The sequence below is a fragment of the Vombatus ursinus genome, unplaced genomic scaffold, assembly GCF_900497805.2.
Source record: "Vombatus ursinus unplaced genomic scaffold, bare-nosed wombat genome assembly UNPS02014821.1, whole genome shotgun sequence".
Lineage (NCBI taxonomy): Eukaryota > Metazoa > Chordata > Mammalia > Diprotodontia > Vombatidae > Vombatus > Vombatus ursinus.
The window spans coordinates 23,808,512-23,822,744 of NW_020954599.1; the positions used below are offsets into that span (position 1 = coordinate 23,808,512).

At 36.3% G+C, this 14,233-nt stretch overlaps 1 pseudogene; it reads right to left on the minus strand.

The window, feature by feature from the left end:
* The window catches only part of LOC114024392, a 52,275-nt pseudogene extending 41,189 nt beyond the window's left edge, over window positions 1-11,086 (minus strand).
* Between the last annotated feature and the right edge of the window lie 3,147 nt (window positions 11,087-14,233).

A 14,233-nucleotide genomic window follows, 5' to 3' on the forward strand; every position in this document is an offset into this window, starting at 1 on the left:
TCTATCTATCTATCTATCTATCTATCTATCTATCTATCTATCTATCTATCTATCTATACATACATATAATTTTTTCCCTCCAACTACCATAATACTGAAAAAGGTCTCATGAGTTATGAATATCATCTTTCCACGCAGGAATGTAAACAGTTCAGCCTTAATAAGTCTCTCAGGATTTCTCTTTCCTGTTTACCTCTTCATGTTTCACTTGAGTCTTGTATTTGAAAGTCAAATTTTCTATTCAGCTCTGGTCTTTTCATCAAGAATACTTGAAAGTCCTTTATTTCACTGAATGACCATATTTTCCCCTGAAGCACTATACTCAGTTTTGCTGGGTAGGTGATTCTTGGTTGTAATCCTATTTCTTTTGACCTCAAGAATATTATATTCCATGCTCTGAGGTCCTTTAATGTAGAAGCTGCTAAATTTTGTGTTATCCTGATTGTGTTTCCACAATACTTGAATTGTTTCTTTCTGGCTGCTTGTAATATTTTCTCCTTGACCTGGGAACTCTGGCATTTGGCTACAATATTCCCAGGAGTTTTCCTTTGGGGATCTCTTTCAGGAGGAGATTGGTGGATTCTTTCAATTTCTATTTTGCCCCCTGGTTCTAAAATATCAGGGCAGTTTTCCTGGATAGTTTCTTGAAAGATGATGTCTAGGCTCTTTTTTTGATCATGGCTTTCAGATAGTCTAATAATTTTTAAAGTCTCTCTCCTGGATCTATTTTCCAGGTTAGTTGTTTTTCCAATGAGATACTTCACATTGTTTTCTAATTTTTCATTCTTTTGGATTTGTTTTACAGTGTCTTGATTTCTCATATAGTCACTAGCTTCCAATTGCTCTACTAATTTTTTTTTGAGTAGTCTCTGAATTTAATTGTGTTGGAGTCCCTGTACCACTCAGTGAGGAGGTCTCACCGAGGTTTGCCCACCTGTGAGCAAGATCCCTAAATTTGGACCATGAGGGTCGGGGCACCACCAGAGATTTCTCCAACAGCCCTCAGGCCAGATTTAGGGTGCTTTTGCTCCACTTGGGTGAGAACTCGAAGAGAGAGCTTGGGGAAGCAAAAAGTGAAAGAAAGTTAAACTCAGGACAGCAACAGGATTTTGTGAAGTCGACTGGCCGCAGGCAGCAATTAAGGTGCATTGGATCAATCACGTAAGTTGTATGCGTACAGACGGGAGGTAAGTGGCTCTCATGTCTCCTTATTAGTAAGTCTCAGACCTGGAGGGAAGGTGACAACCCTTGAACAAATTCACTAACTGCTGAGTCTTTGACTCGGGGTTTTGAGGTAACTCTGCTCAGCCAAAATTTTTTAAAAATATTTTACTAATTTATTTTGATTTATCAATAATCACTTCCACGTGCTTTTGAGTTTAAAAGTTTTCTCCCCCTTCCTCCCCACCACCCTCCCCAAGACAGTGCACAATCTGATATAAGCTATACATTTACATTCACATTAAACATATTTTCACATTAGTGATGTTTTAAGTAGAATTAAAACCAATAGGAGGAACCATCAGAAAGAGGAAACAAAACTCAACAGAAGTGAAAAAAAAATAACAATTCAGCTTCCATAGTTCTTTGTTTGGGTGTGGATGGCATTTTCTATCACAAGGCCTCTGGAGATGTCTTAGATCCTTGTATTGCCAGGAAGGATTAAGTTTATCAATATTAGTCATCACACAACATGTGTACAACATTCTCTTGGTTCTGCTCAATTCACTCAGCATCAGACCATACAAGTCTTTCTAGTTTTTTTCTGAAGTCAGCCTGTTCATCATTTCTTATAACACAATAGTATTCCATCACATTCATATACCACAACTTGCTCAGCCATTCCCCAATTGATGGGCATCCTCTCAATTTCCAATTCTTTGCCACCACGAAAAGAGCTGCTATGAATATTTTTGTACATGTAGGTCCTTTTCCCATTTGTGTGATATCAATCAAATTTATAAGAATACAAGCCATTCCCCAATTGATAAGTGGTCAAAGGATATGAACAGACAGTTCCCAGATGAAGAAATTAAAGCCATCTATAGTCACATGAAAAAATGCTCTAAATCACTATTGATTAGAGAAATGCACATCAAAACTACTCTGAGGTACTACATCACACCTATCAGAATGGCCAACATGACAAAACAGGAAAATGATAAAAGTTGGAGAGAATGTGGTAAAATTGGAACACTAATGCATTGTTGGTTGAGTTGTGAAGTGATCCAACCATTTTGGAGAGCAATTTGGAACTATGCCCAAAGGGCTATAAAAATGTGCATACCCTTTGACCCAGCAATAGCACTCTATTCTAATTTTTAAGGAAGTATTTTCTTCAGTAAGCTTTTGGACTTCTTTTCATTTGGCCAATTTTGGGTTTTAGGGCGTTCTTCTCTTTGTTTGCTTTTTGGACCTCTTTTGCCATTTGGGTTAGGCTATTTTTTAAGGTGTTATTTTCTTCAATATTTTTTTGGGTCTCCTTTAGCAAGCTGTTGACTTGTTTTTCATGATTTTCTTGCATCACTCTCAGTTTTTCCTCTACTTCTCTCACTTGCTTCTCAAAATTCCTTTTGAGCTCTTCCAAGGCCTGGGACTGATTCATATTCTTCTTGGAGGCTTTGGATGTAGGAGCTTTGACTTTGTTGTCTTCTGGTTGTATGTTTTGATCTTCTTTGTCACCAAAGTAAGATAATATAGTCTGACTCTTTTTGTGCTGCTTACTCAAGATGCTGGCCAATTACTTGAGTTTTAAACTCTTTCTTAAGGCAAAAGTCTGCTTCCAATGTGGAGAATGTACTGTCCCAAGCTTTGGGAGTTTGTACAGCTGTTTTCAGAGGTTCTTCTAGTGACCTGAATATTTTCAATTCTTCCAAGGTGGTATGATAAGGGGTGAGGTGTTTCCTCTCCACTGCCACAACAAGCTTCACCACACCAGCATTCCTCTTTGCCCCAGGACTGCCCATCAGAGCTGTGACCCAGATCCAAGCACCAGTAAAGGAAGAGGTTCCTGCCTCAGCACTGGCAAAGAGATCCCTGCAATCCCCCTTGGATCACCCACTTGATTCCCCCTCAGTCTGTGGGCCAGAAGCTCAGGAAATAGCCACATTCCTGGGGGTGGCTGAGACCTAGCTCCTTCTCTCACCACAGTCACAGACTTTTCCCACTGACCTTCTAAGTTGTCTTTGACGTTCGTGGGTTGAGAATTCTGGAAATGCCACAGCTGCCCACGATTCAGCCCTCTAAGGCCTGTTCTAGGTTCGCTGCAGCCTGCACGCCCTCACCACACTGCTCTCCTTTCCCCGCCCAGTGTGATATACCTTTCTGTTCAACCATCCAGGCTGTCTTTGGTGGAAATTTCTTTCACTCTGTCTTTTTGTGGGTTCTGCTGCTTTAGAATTTGTTTAGAGCCATTTTTTATAGGTATTTGGAGGGGTTTGGAGGAGGGCTGAAGCAAGTCACTGCTTTCCCTCCACCATCTTGACTCTGCCCCTGCATCAAATTTATAAGAATACAAATCAGTCCTCAAATGATAAATGGTCAAAGGATATGAACAGGCAGTTTTTCAGATGATGAAATTAAAGTTACCTATAGTCATATAAAAATGATTTAAATCACTATTTACTAGAAAAATGCAAATCAAAACAAGTATGAGGTACCACATCACACCTATTAGATTGACTAACAAGACAAAATAGAAAAAAATGATAAATTTTGGAGAGGATATGGGAAAATTGGAACAATAGTGCATTGTTTGTGAAGTTGTGAATTGGTCCAACCATTCTGGAAAGCAATTTGGAACTATGCCCAAAGGGCTATAAAAAAATGTGTATACCCTATTACCCAGAAATAACACTTAGAAGTGGTCTGCGTCCCAAAAAGATATCCAAAAAAGGGGGAAAGGACCCATATATATATATATATATATATATATATATATATATACTTATAGCAGCTTTTTTTGGGTGGCCAAGAATTGGAAATTGAGGAGTTGCCCATCAATTGGGGAATGACTGAATGTGTAGTATATGAATGTAATGGAATTTTATTGTTCCATAAGAAATGATGAGCAGGTGTACTTCAGAAAAAACCTGGAAAGACTTGTATGGACTGATGTTGTGTGAACTGAGCAGAACCAGGAGAACATTGTACACAGTAACAGCAACATTGTGTGATGAGCAATTTCGATAGACTTAACTCTTCTCAGCAGTACAAGGATATAATACAAGGACCTAAGACAATTCCAAAAGACTCATGAGGGAAAACACTATCCATATGCAGAGAAAGAACTAGAGTCTGAATGCAGACTGAAATTTTCATCTTTCTCATGCCCTCCCCCTTTCATGTATAGCCTATATCAGATTGCACTACATCTTGGGAAGGGGGAGAAGAGGGAGTGGTAGAAAATTGAGAACTCAAAACCTTATAAAAGCAAATGTTAAAAACTAGAAACTAACAAATAAATAAAATTTGAAAAAGAAGGAAAAAAACTAAATGAACAAATTGTGAAATTAGAGAAAGGAATCACTGAAAAGAAGGTAGAATTTATTTAGGAAGAAAGATCATGACTTTTATTTAGCCACATTTATTTTTCATTCATTTTTGCATGGTTTATGCCATTATGGTCTCACCTAATTAGGGATAATTGCGGAGTATTCTGCTTTTAGTGGGGAGAATAACTATTAAGAATCATTTCACTTCTTAATTTGCCTCTTTGCAGCTTTCATTTTTTTGGTCTTGGTTCTACCCTCTATCCCTTCCCACTTATAGCCATTCATAACCCCGAAGGCAGTTATCATGAACTATCATGTTTGTAACCTTGTGCCTACTCTTCTCTAGGTTAATATATTTCATTTTTTAAACTGATACTCATGAAGCATGGAGTATCTCAGCCTCTATTTCCATCCCATTGGACCTACTTTTGTATACTATTCAGGTTATTAATATTCCTTCTAAATTCTGGCACCCAAAAATGAACATGATACTTTAAACATGGTTTGAATATGTCCAAATACAGAAGGATTGTGACTTTCTTATTCTTGGAAAATATGTTTCTCAATATATTCCAAGATTGCATTAATTATTTTCTGGCTGCCATATCGCATTGATTTTTTTCTCCTCATACTTCGTTATTGTTTTATTAAAAACAAAACAAAACATTCCTCTACTGCTTTTCTTTTGAGTAGTGAGAAACTGTGCACACAGATTAGGAACTACATCCTGTGCCCTTTTCATTGTCCTATCACACATTAGAAATCAAATGTATATAAAACATGTAGAAACAAAGATGTATTAAAAGGTCCACTCTTTTTATTTGAAAAATATACATTTTGGAAAGGGAATCTGAACTGGTTATTCTTCTTGAGCTATACATCTTTGTCAAATATTCACCTATTTAATGTTACTGCTTTATAATCATTAAACTTTCTCCAGGGGCTGTTTAACAGAGATCATTTTAATGATATCTCTGGGGATAGTTAACAAATATTCTTATTCTAAATCTACAATAACTGAAATAAAGAAGTTAAGTTATTTTTCTTGGTATCACGATGAATCAGAAGTTGAACCAGAAAGTCATGTTTGTTTGTTTTTTTGTTTTTTGTTTTCCCTCTTCCACTTCCCCTTTATTTGTCACTTGGAGGACTATCCTTCATATGGAACCTCCAAAGATCATGAAACTCTCCTCTTGGGCCTGATGTGTCTTGAATGATGAGTAAGTTAATAAGAACTCATCTCATTGAGTATATCTAGCCAGTAACAAAACATGCATAAATGATCAGATCTCAGGAGGCTGACATTTTCAGAGCTGGTTTGCATGTCTACCTGCTTAGAAGTTCAACCTCATCCCCACTTTCTACCTCATTCTCCAGACTACCATTGCTTTTTGAAAAGGCAGTAAAATTTCCATTTGATTTTTTTGCCTCAATGGCCATTTGTTTTCTCTGATCAAGCTACTTTTCCCTATCCAATGATATTTCATATATATCCTCCCACTGTTTTATGCCTCTCCTGATGCTTGTTATCAAAGAGTCAAAAACATGTTCTTTCTGTTTTAATGTTTTCCAAGTAATCCTGAATGATCTTAATTTATTTACTGGAGAAATATTATTGTTTAAAAAATAACATGATGTTTTATTCTACTTAAATGCAAGTTAGTTTTTATTTGTTTTGAGTCAACAAACAATAAATAAAATGAGATATTACATCCTCTACATCTTTAAGTTAAATATGAGACAGAAAAAAATGTGGTCTATTGTTATATATTGCTTATGAAAGACTAGTTGTTCCTTACTAATGCCATAAAAATGGATTCCCTAAATTCATAAAGAGAAAATTCATAAAGATTTTGCTTAAAGCCAAGAGTAGGCAAAAAAATTAATCCATACCACTGTTTTACTCACCTTTATTTCCTATGCATATGTTCCAAGGTTTCTTCTATATTTTTGACATTTTTCTCCATTATTTTTTCAAATATGTATTCACAATTATGTAATCATCATCATAGTTCATATACACATACACATATACATATACAAACATGTATGTGTGTATTTGTATATGTGTATGTCTGCATACGTGTGTATGTGGATGTGTGGATGGGTGGCTTAGTCTGTATTCGGGAAAGACTAGTACATCTCGTGTGTGAGGGTTATTGAGTCATTTTCAGGGCTGCTTTCCACCTGTGGTGTCTTCTTAACTCTCACCTGTGGCTCCAAGAAGCTGTGGCATGCACAGCAGCCACACTCAGGTAAACCATTTAAACAGATGGGCTAAACCAGGTTGAGTGTAACTGAAGAGGCTTTTGATACAGTCAGTCATGAGGGCTTATGGAAAATATTGTCAAAATTTTTCCTGGAGAAGTTCATCAGTATTGTACATCAATTTCATGACAGCTTCCTTGCCCAGATTCTGGGTAATGGATGATGCTCTCATGCCTTCCCAGTAATCAATGGAGTGAAACAAGGCTGTGTGCTGGCTCCCATACTTTTTTAGCATGACATTTTCAGCTATGTTGTCAAATGCCTCCAACGAAGATGAACATGGCGTCAAGGTCAGCCACCACACTGATAGTGAATTATTCAACTTGAAAAGGCTACAAGCCAAGACCAAAGTGGAGGGAGAGTTGGTGACTGATTTTCTGTTTGCAGATGATTGTGCACTCAATGCATACTCTGAAGCTAAGATGCAACAAAGCATGGATCAATTTTCTGCTGCTTGGGCTAATTTTGGACTAAGAATTAATACCAAGAAAACAAAGGTACTCCATCAGCCAGCATCATACCACCCATACATGGAACCATTGGTTACAGCAAATGAAGAAGTTCTGAATGCTGTGGATAATTTCACTTACCTTGGCAGTATACTTTTTAGGGATGTACACATTGATGATGAGGTTAATATGCCCATTGTCAGAGCTAGATCAGTGTTTGAGAGGCTCCAAAAGAAGGGATCAGACTGACTACCAAACTGAAGATCTACAGAGCCATTATGCTGACCTTGTTGTTCCATGTCTGTGAAACCTGGACAGTATACCAGTTCCACTCCAGGAAATGGAATCACTTTCATTTGAGTTGTCTTAGGAAGGTTCTGAAGATCACCTGGCAGGATAAGATAGAACACACTGAGGTCCTTTCTCAAACTAAACTGCCAAGCACTTAAACTCCACTGTTGAGAGTGAAACTATGATGGGCTGGCCACATTGTTAAATGCCAAATGTACTCTTGCCTAAAAGACTATTTTATGGGGAACTCACACAAGGCAAGTGCTCACATGGTGGCCAGAAAAAGCAATATAAAGATATTGTCAAGGGCTCTCTTAATAACTTTGGAATGATTGCGTGACATGGGAGACACTGGCACAGGACTGCTTAACATGGTGTACCCTCATGAAAGAAGGTGCTTTCCTCAAGCAAAGCAGAATATAAGTAGCTCAAAAGAAATGTGAGATGCACAAATTTAGAGAATCTAACCAAATATTCACATGGATAATTTGTGTCTGACTTGTTGTAGAGCATTGCAAGCTCATATTGATCTGGTTAAGCACGGTCAGATGCACTGTAATTTGACTCTAATATAGTGATATCATTTTGGTTCTTTTCAAGCTCAAAGGATAACAAAGTATACATAATACATAATACATACACACATATACACATATACAAATGTATATATATACATATATACATATATACATGGGTATCTATTCATGTATATACATGCACATATGTACACACTTATGTGTGTGTTTGTGTGTGTGTGTTTATATTCCAGTGGAAGTGGTACCAAAGAAAATACATAAGCAAATCATCTACCTTGCCATTGTCTACTAGGGACCATTGGGCTTTTTGATCTACCTGCTACTGCTATAACTGCTTGTATGTATTGTTTCCAACTATTGGAATTTTATCATTGAGAGTCTTACTTTTGTATGTGTGTCCCAAGGGATTCAAAAAAAGTGCTTTGCACATAGTAAGCACTTAATAATTTCTGTTTATTCACTTTTAATAAAAAGATGTGTATTTAAAAAAAGGATGAAAAGTGTTATCTTTGTAGGTGAACACCTGAGGTGTGCTATACTCTTAGTTCTGTTCTTTTACTATTATAATTTGGGGATGATGTTAACAAAAATATAAAGTAGTCAGATTCCTCCAGAAATACCCATCTATGTTTGATGACCAACTATTTACTACTGATGTTATAGGTGTCAGGAAGACATGATCTGAAAACAAATCTCAGACCTTTATTAGCTTGGTGTGTGCGAGAAAATCACTTTACAACTGCTGACCTCAGTTTCCTTTACTGTAAAATATGGACAACAACAATATCTGACACACAGAGTTGTTGTATGGATCAAATGAGTTTATATTTGTAAAGTTCTTAGCACAAATAAATCCTTATTACTCTCTCTGATACATATTTCCAATAAAAGGGAAAAGTAAGCTTAATAGTCAGAATGGTCTTACAGATAGTTCAATCATATGAAAGATAAAGAAAGATGCAAATCCACTGTAGCAGAGTTTGCTCATCATAAGAGCATTAAAGAGTTGCATCATTCCTGATTGTTTCAATTTAATTCTTTCTTGGAGTCATTACCTTTAAGTTGTACTGAAAACTAACAAGGCAAGCTTCAATTCCAGACCCTTCTATTGAGAAATTTCTATTGAATAACTTCATTTACTCTTCACAAATTTTATTACATCGGATACAGTATGCTTGAAGCCTACAATAGCTAGCAGTATGGATAACAACACAATGAAAAGAAAGCAGGTTCAAACCAATGTTATCTGACCTCTCCATGCATATAGTAAAATTTCTATAAAGTTGAAGCCTACATAAATCATTCTCAACAAAAGCAATGTATCTAATGTCACAAAAATTTTTTTGTTGCTTTTGCTATTTTGAAAGTTATCACCCAAAGTATTTCCCCTCCCCTCAAAACCCATAGAGATAGGCTTAAACTTTACTGATGAAATTGTAACTCAAATTTTCCTTCTGCCACCAATGGCCAATTTTCCAGCAACCTTGGAAATGGCTATTGTTAGAGGAAGTCAGAAAATAAAGATAGGAATGACTCATTGCATTTCATCATCTACATTATAGCATTTCATCTACTCTATACTATGCATATGAATTATCTATGTAGGCACAATTCAGATTAACAATTACATAAATATCTAGTCAGTATTTGCTGAATCCAAAACACTCTGGTAGGATATGGAATAGTTGAAAACACACTCCCTGTGCTTATGGTGTATATAAGTGGCAGGCAGTAAGACATAGTGGAAAGGCTGCTAGGTTTATCACTACTGTCACTGGTCTTTAATTATAATCTGCCCTCTGCTACTGTGTGACATATATGTCTTTAGGAAAGTCACTGAAACTCAGCAGACCTCAGTTTCCTGTAGTTTCTTCTGAGAACTGAAAATATTGTATATATGAAGAGATCTCTACACAAATAAACCATGAATGAATAATACTACACAGTAAGAAGATTTATGATTTTCAAATGGGAAAATATTAATGTTAATTAAGAAAATCAAAGTAAGCTTCATCAGAAATGTATCTTTTGACATGTCCTTTAAATAATGGATAGTGTTACAGAAATATTGAACAGTATGAATAAAGATTGGAAAGCATGAGCAACATATGGGAAATATCAATATATGAGATAAGGCTGGAATGGTATGTTAGTACTAGATTCTGGAGAAAATTCAATACCAAGCTAAGAAGTTTGAGGTTTTTTTTTTTTCATTAAGCATTAGGGAATATTTGAAAATTTTTGAAAAAAAGAAACTTTTTTGTAAGAAGGATCATGAAGGTTACCTGGTGAAGCATATAAAATAATAGCTAACTTCAAGTCTTAATTCAAAAACAAGTTGGATTTGGCCTTTCTCAGCCTCAGTTTTCTCAACTATAAAATAAATATGATAATAATAGTACCTAACTCTCAGTGCTACTATAACAATCCAATGAGATCACATACAGAGTGTTTTGCAAACCTAAAGTGCTATATAAATGTTACCTATTACAATTATCATTATATTTTATAGGCTGTCAGAAAGGTAAGTTTGGACATTCAGAGGGAGTTTATATCTAGTTGCATAGTTTGGAGAATCTTTTGGGAAGAAGTGATTTTCAAAGGTGTGGGAGTGAATGAGATTGCCAAAATAGAAATTGTACCATAAGACAGTCAGTCAACAAGCATTTATTAAGCACCTATTATGTTTCAAGCACTCCATTAAGCAATGGGAATATAAAGAAAGGCAAAAAAAAAAAACTATCTCTACTTTAATGGAGCTTTTGGACTATTTAGGGAAATAACATGCAAATAAGTAAGAACAAGGCATATGAAGGATAAATTGAAGATGATCTCAGATGAAAGACATCCTCCAGCAGCCAGACCTCCACATGTTTCAGTGTACCCCTGGGGAAAGGCATAAAAATCCCAAGTGGCTTCAGCACAAACCAGTCACCACCACTAGGATACCAGCACAGCACCAGGTAAGCTGCCAGACACCTGCAGCCTGTAGCTGCCAGCACCTGAGGCTCCGGTATATAAAGACAGTGACCAGGCCCCTGGCCCCCATCACAAGAAGCTTTAGACAGTACCCAGAAAGAGAGCTCAACTTTAAAAGTTAGGAATTAGGCAAACATCATGAGCAAAATGCAGAAAAGAACACTGACCATAGATTCTTATTATGGGGACAGAGAAAACCAAAACACAAACTCAGTAGCAGATAACATTGTCAATATACCTACAGTCAAAACCTCAAAGGGGAAGATGAACTGGTCTCAAGACCAAAAATCATTCTTGGAAGAGCTCAAGAAGGATTATTTAAAGTCAAGTAAAAGAAGTAGAAGAAAAACTTGGGAAATAAATGAAAGGTATGCAAGAAAGTCAACAGCTAGAAAAAGGAAAGACAAAAATTGACTGTAGAAAACAATTCCTTAAAAATACAATTGGCCAAATGGAAAAATATAGTACACTGAAGAAAACAACTCTTTAAAAAGTAGAATTGGGGGAGAAGTAGAATGGGGTAAATTATCTCACATAAAACAGACAAGTAAAGGTTTTTTACAGTGGAGGGGAAATGGGAGAAGGTGAGAGGGAATGAGTGAATCTTATTCTCATAGGATTTGGTTTAAGGAGAGAATAACATGCACACTCAATTGGGTATGGAAATCTGTCTTACCCTACAGGGAAATGGGGGATGGGGAAGGGGACAAGAGAGCAGGAGGATGATAGAGGAGAGGGCAGATTGGGGGAGGGGGTAATCAGAAGCAAATACTTCTAAGGAGGGACAGGGTCAAAAAAGAGAATAGAATAAATGGAGGGTGGGATGGGATGAAGGGAAATATACTTAGTTTTTTACAACATAACTATCATGGAAGTGTTTTGCATGACTACACGTATATAACCTGTATTAAGCTGCTTGCCTTCTCAATGAGGGTGGATGGGGAGGGAAGAAGGGAGAAAATTTGGAAACCAAAATTTTAAAAACAAAAGTTAAAAAAATTGTTTTCACATGCAACTAGGAAATAAGATATACAGAAAATGGGATATAGAAATGTATCCTGCCCTACAGGAAAACCAAAGGGGAAGGGGATAAGAGAAGGGAGGGAGAGATAAAAGGGAGGGTAGATTAAGAGAAGGGGTACTCAGAATGCATGCCATCTTGGGGTAGGGGAGGGACAAAATGGGGAGAAAATTGGAACTCAAAATCTTGTGAAGTGAATGTTGAACACTAAAAATAAATAAATTAATTTAAAAAAATAGAATTGGGCAAGGTGAAAAGGAAGTGTAAAAACATGCTGAAGAGAAGAACTCCTTAAAAAGTAGAATTGGCCAAATGGAAAAGGAGTTAAAAGCTAACTGAAGAAAATGATTCTTCACTAAAAATTAGAACTGGACAATCAGGAGATAATGACTCTATGGGACATCAAAAAATCAGCAAAATAAAATCAAAATAAAGAAAAATAGAAAAAATATAAAACGCCTCTTTGGAAAGAAAAAGTTGACTTGGAAAATAAATCCAGGAGAGATAATTTAAGGATTATTGGTCTACCTGGAAGCCATGAGGAAAAAGGAACCTGGACAACATCTTTCAGAAGATCCTCTAGGGCTTGAGGCCCTAGAACCAGAGGGTAAAATAGTCATCAAAAGAATCCACTGATCACCTCCTCAAATTGAGAATGCCAAGGAATATTGTAGCCAAATTCCAGAATTATCAGGTCAAGTAGAAAATCCTGCAAGCAGCCAGAAAGAAACAATTCAAATATCATGGAACAACAGGATTACACAGGACTTAATAGCTTCTATACTAAAGGATTGATGGGCTTAGGATATGATATTCCAGAAGGCAAAGGAGCTTGCATTACAACCAAGAATCAAGTACCAAGAAAAATCAAGCAAAATCTTTAAGGGAAAAATATAAACTTTCAATAAAATAAGGGACTTTTAATCATTACTTTTGAAAAAAATAAAGAGATCTGAACAAAATTTCAGTCTTCAAATGCAAGACTCAAGAGAAGCATAAAAAGATAATCAAGAAAGAAAAAAAAAGCATGCTATTCAATAAGGTTAAACTGTTTACATCCCTGCACCTGAAGATTATACTTGTAACTCTTGAAAACTGTATCTTATTAGGCCAGTTAGAAGGGCTATACATAGACAGAAGGCATGGCTGTAAGTTGGTTTAATATTAGTATTATGATACCAAATAATTAAAGGGTGAAAAAAATGTACTGGGAAAAGAGGAAAGGGGAAGGCAGAATATGGTGAATTACATCACATTAAGAGGCACAAAGAACCTATTACAGTAAAGGGAAAGAAGGGTGGAGGAGCATTGTTTCAATCATACAATCATCAGATTTGCCTCAAAGCGAGAATAACATACACATTCAGTCAGTTATAGAAATCTATTTTACCCTAAAAGGAAGTAGGAGGAGAAAGGGGAAAAAAGGCAGGGGGTGCTTAGAAGGGAGGGCAGAAAGCAGGGAAGAAGTAGGAGGGAAAAGTGTAAAGAAAAAGTAAGGGTGATGAAAGAAAGGATGGCAGATTGAGGGAGGTGGTGGTCAGAAGTAAAACACTGTTGAGGAGGGAAAGGGAGAAAGGAGAGAAAAAAGGTATAAATGAACAGGGGTGGGAACAGGATGGAGATAAAGATACAGTTAGCAATCATAACTGTGTATTTGAATGGGATGGACTCTCCAGTAAAATAGAAGTGGATAACAGAATGGATTAAAAACCAGAATCCTACAATATGTTGTTTACAAGAACACATTTGAATCAGAGAGATAAACACTGATTAAAGATAAAATACTGTAGCATAAACTATTATTCTTCAGCTGAAGCAAAAAAATAAATAAAAAGACAGTGGTAGCAATTCTGATCTCAGACAAAGCAAAAGAAAAACATAGTTCTAATTTAACAAGATAAGGAAAGAAACTATATCTTGCTAAAAGCAACCATAGACAATGAAGCAATATCGATACTAAATATCAATATGTGCACTAAGTGGTATAGCTTCCAGATTCTTAGAGGAAAAGTGAAGGGAATGTCAGGAATAAATAGACAGTAAAACTATACTAGTGGGGAGCCTCAACCCCCCTTCTCAGAACTAGATAAATTCAACCACAAAATAAACAATAAAGAAGTTAAAGAAGTGAATAGAATTTTAGAAAAGTTAGACATTATAGACCTCTGGAGAAACTCAATGGGAATAGAATGGAAT